We start from the raw sequence: 7,785 nt of genomic DNA, 5'->3' as shown, positions 1-7,785 counted from the left end.
TTTGGTCCATTGGAATTTTTGAATGAACCCTCATCAAAATGGTCCACCAATCAACATATCTTACAAAGAAAAGCTAGGGGACATTTGAGAACACTTGAGAACATTCGTGCCACAGTCTTCATTTGAAAGGCAGTTTAACTCCCATCTTACAAAGCAAGGCTAAATAAATTTGACAACAACATACCTTAATTGATATCACAAAATGACCTCCATTTTTTAAAAATAATAATAATGGCATCTCTTACAACGTCAACGGAGATATTTCCGCTTCATTCCTATCCAGAGATGTCAATAGATTTTATGTGGTATCATTCAATCCAACAACTACATCATTGTATCTTTGTGTGTTAGCTGTCCATAAGCGTCTACGATTCAGAGGTTAGGATTCTTTGGCGAGCCTGATGGCATCTTTACAATGGCATGATACTCTGCTTCTGGAATTCCAAGATGCTTGTTGTCAATGTCCATGAGCTTCATCTCAAAATCGGCAATCTTATCTTGACCTTCAAAAATGACAAAACCCAGATCAGTGATAAAACTCTAGGGAAAATGCAGGAGTTCAATCATCCTTTCCTGGCAGGGTAGTAAAAAGGAGTTTACAAATAAACCAGAATGAATATAATAAATTACATACAAAATTTAAAAAAATGCAAAATGAATAGAAGAAATTTGCTAAAAGACCCAATTTATCCATCCATTGCTTCTCTTCTCAACAATACATTAGTCGGCATTTTCTCTTATTTTATCATCCCATATAATGGGCCCATTTATAGCAATCAAGATTATTGATACAATGGGCCCCATTGTAGAGGATGAAATAGACTAAACATTAATCACTAGACTTACATCCACCCATGCATTTTTTTGTAGTGTTAAAAAGGAATATATAAACATTGGAAGTTTGCTCCACTGTGTCAAGGAAGTTTTAACCCAAAAACCTCCCCCATCAAAAAATTGAGGAAAGAAGTAAAAAAGAAAAATGAAAATATAATGTGAAATATGAATTTAGGGACTGTTTGAGAAGGCATTTGAGGCAGGGAATTGTTAAATTCATGAATTTTGTAAATCCACTGGTAGCAACGAGATTCGAATGTCCTTCTCATACTAATGTTTAAAAAACTCGGCTTGTCGATTGACCACATCAAAAATCGTTGTAGGATAGAGCCAAAGAGAAAGTATCACAACCATTGCAGATATTGGTGCCTTTTTTTTTTTGCAATTTTGGCTTGTAGTTGCATCTAGCGAATACCACTTTAATTATTTCCAAGGTTGTATGATTGAGAGAGAAATGGCCACATATAACCATTGTATGTGAATTTCAACATACAAACCCATCTTTCCCACCAAATTGTCACTTGTGTCACACATCTAAGCCGTGCAAAAGGTGCACCACACCATAAAGGACACTACAGGTGCAAATTAGGTTGGTCCATCTATTGGGCAGGCCACATTTCAGAATTTAATAGAAAGAAGGACGTTTTACGCAACACATGAGCGTCACCGGTGAGTGGATCAGCTTGATTTTCGACAGTGAACATGCGGCCCATCTGTCGCATGGCTCAAATGTCCTAAGACATGATACTTGGGTGAGAAAGACAGGGCTGTACGTGAAGGTTAACATGCAATGCTTGTATGTGGTGATTTCTCTGATTAAGAAAAAGGCATATCAAACAATTCCTTAAATCTGAAAATACTGATCAGAGCTTTTCTAAATCAAACAGGTGAAAATCAAAATTCAAACACAACTGCAAAATCCTTACATTTTCTCAAATACTTTTGTTACTTGAAGATCACTTTTCTATTGTGAAGGCAAAATCTCAGTTTGTATTTTGTAATGGTATGAACCAAGTAACAAATTAAGAGTCCTCTCATCCATCTATAATACCCAAAATATTCCTAATGCAACCCATATGACTAGTCACACCATGAATTTGTAGCACTAGCATCCACTATGAAACACATTAAAAACTCAACCTATCTGAATAATGAATTATCCAAAATAATAAGCAGTAAAAAGAAAAACTAGCAATCAGTAAATACATACATGGGCAACCTTGATTGAATTCTGAGTAGCCCCTGGATATATCAAAATAGGATAAAATTGAAATGTTAGTCTGTATAAATAGAAATAAAAAGTATACAGGACATAACACTCGATCTCATTTTCAAATACTTGTTGAAAATGGAAAATGATTACGAAATGATTATGAACAATTCTCCAAAAAAAGGTTCTCTTCTATCATGTACCAACATCGTATTACCTTCACAACTGATTGACAATTCTCAAAGAAATCAATGATAGAGAACATGGTTTTAAGCATAAGTTCTAAAGTGCAAGTCACCTAGAGATCAAAACCAGTATCAGTCACCCAACTCATTCCAACTCAGTTAGAATTGTTCAGACTCAGTCTGGTTTTGGAATGTGACTTGCTAATGACACATTTCATTCTCCACTAACATCAAGTCGATTTAGTATCAATCAATATTCAGAACCATGATACAAAAAAAGAAAGAAAGTTGGAGAGCAAGTTGGGATCACTAGAGAGACGAGTGAGTTTCCAAAAAAAGAAAGAAAGAAAGAAAGAAACACACCTTGTATATGTTTTCCCAAAAGAAAAATCTGGTTAATCCTACTAGACTCTAGCTGCTAAACGATATCCATTGGCTTTGGATGTGCTTCATATTTCCCCGTAGGATGCAGGTGGCTATATACAAAATTCTTGTCCTTCCCTGTACAGTGACAGAATAGATGCTTAGTTGAGCTACAAAATGCCAGTACAGGTAGAAAGAATTTGATCTACGTACCAGAAGGTGGAAATATGTGGAAAATTGGGCTTATAGCAAAGACATATGTAGAGCTTCTATAGCAACCTTTAATGTTAGACTAGAATCTGTTTAATCCCTTCCCATGAAGAGTAGACCTGAAAAAAATTCAGTCAAGTATACGTTCAAAAATAGAACTCAATCAAGCATGAGAATCACAGAATGGTTATAGATTTAATAGAGAACTAATGATTAATGATTAATCTAATATGCCAGCAAAGACCCACCTTGAAGCCCTTCTCCCTCCTCCTTTACCTGGGCTTGGGATCGGCAATGTAAGGAGTTGCATTGGCGGAGTTAAAAAAGGGCTTAAGCTCCATTTGATTTGAGATAAATTTATATTCATAAACACCAATGTGATGACCAAATGGAGCTCAAGACTATAAATATGTTCAAATATATAGTACAAAGTTCACGCAGACTATAAATATCGATGAACTACAGAGTATTAAAAAAAAAAAACTCAAACATCATATAGAGTAATTAGGAAAAACATGCAAACTAGAAATATGTTGAACTACACAATTTGTGAATTTAGCAATTCAAAATTGCCAAGTTCACTGATTCTGTGGAATGATTACCCAGCATAGCCATCAGAAATTCCTTGACTTACCAACTTCATGAATTGGGGAGTTCTAACTTTTTTTTAAAATTTCCAAATTCAAGATTTGTGCCCATTTTATTATTTGGGAATTAATAACTAGTAAATTTAGCAATTCAGGTAAATCAAACACATTAATTACACAATCAATGAATTTGGCTATAGTTAGATTAAGTGTTGCAAACACCTATCTTTAGCATAATAGATTATGGTTACTACAGGCCCAAAGTTAAAATAGAACAAAAGAAAGAATACCTTTAGCGCATTGAGGTAATCAACTAAGTCATTTTCAAATGCACATGGTTTGCTCAGATTCTTCTGATCTTTTCATGGGAAATCTTGCATCCACAAACCTTGGCTTTTGTTGTTCCAGTCAACATAGATCAAATTCGTTGTATGTATAACAATACGCACCCCCTGAGGATATACAAGGAGCATGGCCTTTGAATGATGTGTCTCATATAAAATGGGAAGCAAGGGCGGTGCAAAACTCAATTTGTGGGCATGCTCTTCTGAAAAAAAAAAAGAAAAAGAAAAGAAAAAAATAGCAACAAAATTGAATGTGCATCTGCCCATGCACATACTGCTGGTGGGCCCCAAATTTTCAACATATTGGATGCATACGCATTGGTGATTCATGAGATATGGACAGTAACATTACTGTCCCTTAAAATACATATGATCATTCCTCTTTATTAAAATAGAGATTGAGCTAATCTTTATGGTGGGGCTAATGGATTGCTAACAGTAGCATACCATCTTCATGGATGGCATATGAACATCTTGGTAGGGCCTAAGAAGGTTTCAGTGGTTGCCATTTTCCATCTGAACTATCCCTCAGGGTGTGGCCCATGTGAGTTTCGGATCTAGCTCATCTTTTTAGATTATGGCCAAATTCATGCTCAATGCTGCAGGCATCTGCACAAACTCCTAATCTCTGAACCCCCTCAAACCCCCAATCAATCTAATCAATAGCCCCTCAAACCCCCAATCCAATTCCACAAAACAAGAGAGAGAAATCTGAATATTCAAAAGAGGAAAAAGAAGATAAGCGGTCTTGCATACCTAAATGGGACACGATCGAGCAGCAGAGACGCGGATGATGGCATGAGAGAGGGGAGGCTTCGTGAGATTGAGAGAGAGGGGATGGTTAGGGTGAAAAGAGGGGTTCGTGAGAGGGGAGTGTTCGTGAGAGACGGTTCAGGAGATCGAGAGAGAGGTGAAAAGAGGGTTTGGGTTTTTTCTCACGAGAGTGAGAGGGAATATTCATTTTTTCACAAGAGGGGGAAGGAGAAAAAGGGACTCGCGAATGAAAATTTCTGCATTTTTGACTACTACGGCTTTAGTCTGTAGCTAAAATGCATCTTGGTTCGTAGCCTTAATGCCAATTTTTAGATCTCCATAGCCCTCAGCATTCGCACAACCTTTGACAAGCTAGAGGGGGACAGTCCTTTTAAGAGTTTTATGGGGCCCACCGTGATGTATTTGGTATATCCACTCCATCCATTAATTTTAAAATTTTTTTTATAGAGAATAACTCCAAAAATGTGGCAAATTGAACGTCCAATTGAACCACACCATTGATCGATGGTATGTATTTAATCTCCACTGTTTCCTACAATGTGGTCCACTTAAGCCTTCGATCTACCTTTTTTTTGGGCTCTTACCCTAAAATGATCCATCAAAATGGATAGACGCATTAGATGGAGCATACACATTGTAATGGGCCTTGTAGAGCCCCTTAAGAGGTTGTTAGATGCTATAGCAATGGGTGTTGGGCGTTAGCTTTTAGCTACGGTTTTAAGCCGTAGCAAACTAGCTACGGTTTTTGTTCGTAGTAAAAAAATAGCGTGGTCTATAGCCTTCTTATTTTTTTGGTAGTGACTCGACTTTAGTCTGACCAATGTGTAACGCAACTGCATAAATTGAGGCAGTTTCGTGATTGGATTGAGGAAATTCCAAGTCAGTGCGTAAGGTGGAGCTTCACAAGTATAAATAGGAGTCACAAGACATTTCTAGGCATTATGTAGGGTTTAAGGAGTGGAGCTTAAGGGTGGAGAGCCGCCGCAAAGAGTTTTTTTTCTTCCTTAGTTGTTTTCATGTTTTGTTTAAGAGTTTTTAGTTCAATCATGTCTATGGTTAAATAAACCTCTTAGCCAAGGCTAAGAGGGGAAGCTTGTAATATGATTGGAATGTTTACTTTGCTTTGATTCACGTTTATATTAAACTTCATTGATTTTTAGTTAATTTTAAAGAATATTTTCAGTTTTCTATGGTTTGTTATGACTCAAATTACAATAGACGCTATGATAGCTTTGAATATTTTCTTTTCTTATTTGAGATTGTGGGCTTGGTAAATCCTATTGTTTATCGTAGTCTCCTGGGCATGGTTGGGTGACAGAATCCCTTCCAAATCTTCACAATTTTCATCTCTTGAGACTGATTCAATAAAAGTTCAAAGATTTGATCATCTCTTCTTTCAACTGGATAAGATAGGACTCGGATTCCAATTATGTCTCTTAAATCAAGTAAGGTAGCATCTTGATAGCTACAAGTGGATCCTTGGCACCCTAGTTCCTACCTTTAAATTCACAAGTTTCAATATACAATGTTCACAATTACGCCCTTTATTCAAGATTTCTAATTTAGATATTCTTCTAGCTCTAGTTCTAACTTTTAGAAACGTACAAGATTAGTCCTTATGGATTTGACCTTGGTCTCATCGAGATTATTACTACATCGTGCCCCACACTTGGAGTTGTGAACATTAATGTCATGGATATCATCAACTTCTTCTGATTGTTTGCTCATGTTGAAAAAGATATTGAGCTCCAATGTCATATTTTCGAAAGATAAACTCCTAACCTCATTCCTACAATTAATTATGACATTTGATGTAGCAAGGAATGGACGACCAAGGATGACAGGGATCTAAGTTCTCATATCTGTGATGGGTTGGGTATCCAGAATGATAAAATCTACTGGATAATAGAATTTGTCAACATGGACAAACACATCCTCGATTATCCCTCTCAGTGCATGGATCGAACAATCAACAAGTTGTAATGTGGTCTGGGTTTTAATTCACCTAGACCTAATTGTTCATATACTGAGAAAGGAATCAAATTAAAGCTCTCTCCTAAGTCAAGAAGTCCGTCCTCAATGTGATGATTCCTGATTATACAAGTGATAGTTGGGCTACCAGGATCTTTATATTTTTGTGTCACATATTGCTTGAGGATGACACTCACCTTTTTTGTCAGAAAAATTCTCTTTGAATAGTCTGTTGTTTCTTGGTTGTACATAAATCATTTAGAAATTTGGCGTAAGAGGAGATTTGTTTCACAATGTCCAGCAGAGGGATGTTGACTTTCACTTCAACACATCCAGAATATTCTGTGAGTTAGCTAGATGTTTTGGTACAATCAACCATTTGGGGAATGACACAATCGGCTTACTCACTTTTTCCAGTTCTTCATCATGTGGGGCATTGCTAGGTCCATCATTCTCAGTTCGTTCAGGGCCCTTAGGCTTTTTAGCCCTCACCAGAATGGTTTTGCAATAATCTTCCCACTCCTAAGAGGGTGATAGACTTAGCCTGCTTCATTTGACTCGAAAAGCTTGGGTCATTTATTTCATATACGGTTTAGGGTTGGGAAGAGGCTGGGCTGGAAGGATCCCTTTCTCCCCAGTCAATTTGTTCATCTCAAGCCCTTGCATGGCCTTTATAAGGCCTTGAAAGGCTTGTAACATACCTTGATTAAAAAGCTTTTGATTTTAAATATATTTTAAGAACGGATCCTCTTGAGGGTTCCTTTGATTTGGAATTTGGTTAAGGATCCCTTGTGGAGTAGCATTTTGTTCATTCCTCCAACTGAAATTTCGATGGTTCTTCCAACTTGAGTTATATGTATTTGAGGTGGGTCCACTGAAGGTTCTTTGGTAGTCGTTCACGATATTTGATCGCTCATTCAATATTTCTTAAAAAGTAGTATTGTAGGACAATTTTTAGTTGTATGAACATTGCAAGCACAAATACCATAAACAACTTCCTTAGCCTTATCCTTCTTAAGTTTCATGGCCATAATTTTCCTTGTGAGATTGGCCACTTTAGCATTTATGTCATATTCCTCTTTCAAAATATATATTCCGCCCCTCTCCTTTGATTGAATAAGCTTAGAAGTGGTGCTAGGTCTCAGGGAGATGTCCTATAATTGTATGTTTTCAGTAAGTTTGTCAAACTAATCCCACACATCATCGACATTTTGTTCATGAATTCCCCATTGCACATCATCTCGACTAATTGAGGGATGGAAGATGTTAGTCCATTATAGAAGAAATTTGTTATGTGCCACGTTTCA

General features: G+C 36.8%; 1 long non-coding RNA gene across 1 annotated transcript; it reads right to left on the bottom strand.

Moving 5' to 3' along the window:
- Window positions 1-231: 231 nt before the first annotated feature.
- LOC131229010 (uncharacterized) lies at window positions 232-3,031 on the bottom strand. Its single transcript, XR_009163133.1, has 3 exons — window positions 2,806-3,031; window positions 2,045-2,730; window positions 232-503 (listed from the first exon to the last, which is right to left on the bottom strand). It is a non-coding gene; the product is annotated as an uncharacterized LOC131229010 (long non-coding RNA).
- Between the last annotated feature and the right edge of the window lie 4,754 nt (window positions 3,032-7,785).

The sequence above is a fragment of the Magnolia sinica genome, chromosome 2, assembly GCF_029962835.1.
Source record: "Magnolia sinica isolate HGM2019 chromosome 2, MsV1, whole genome shotgun sequence".
NCBI classification, from domain to species: Eukaryota; Viridiplantae; Streptophyta; class Magnoliopsida; order Magnoliales; family Magnoliaceae; genus Magnolia; species Magnolia sinica.
The sequence above is the reverse complement of the archived record's forward strand: the minus strand, read 5'-3'. Positions and strand labels throughout refer to the sequence as shown.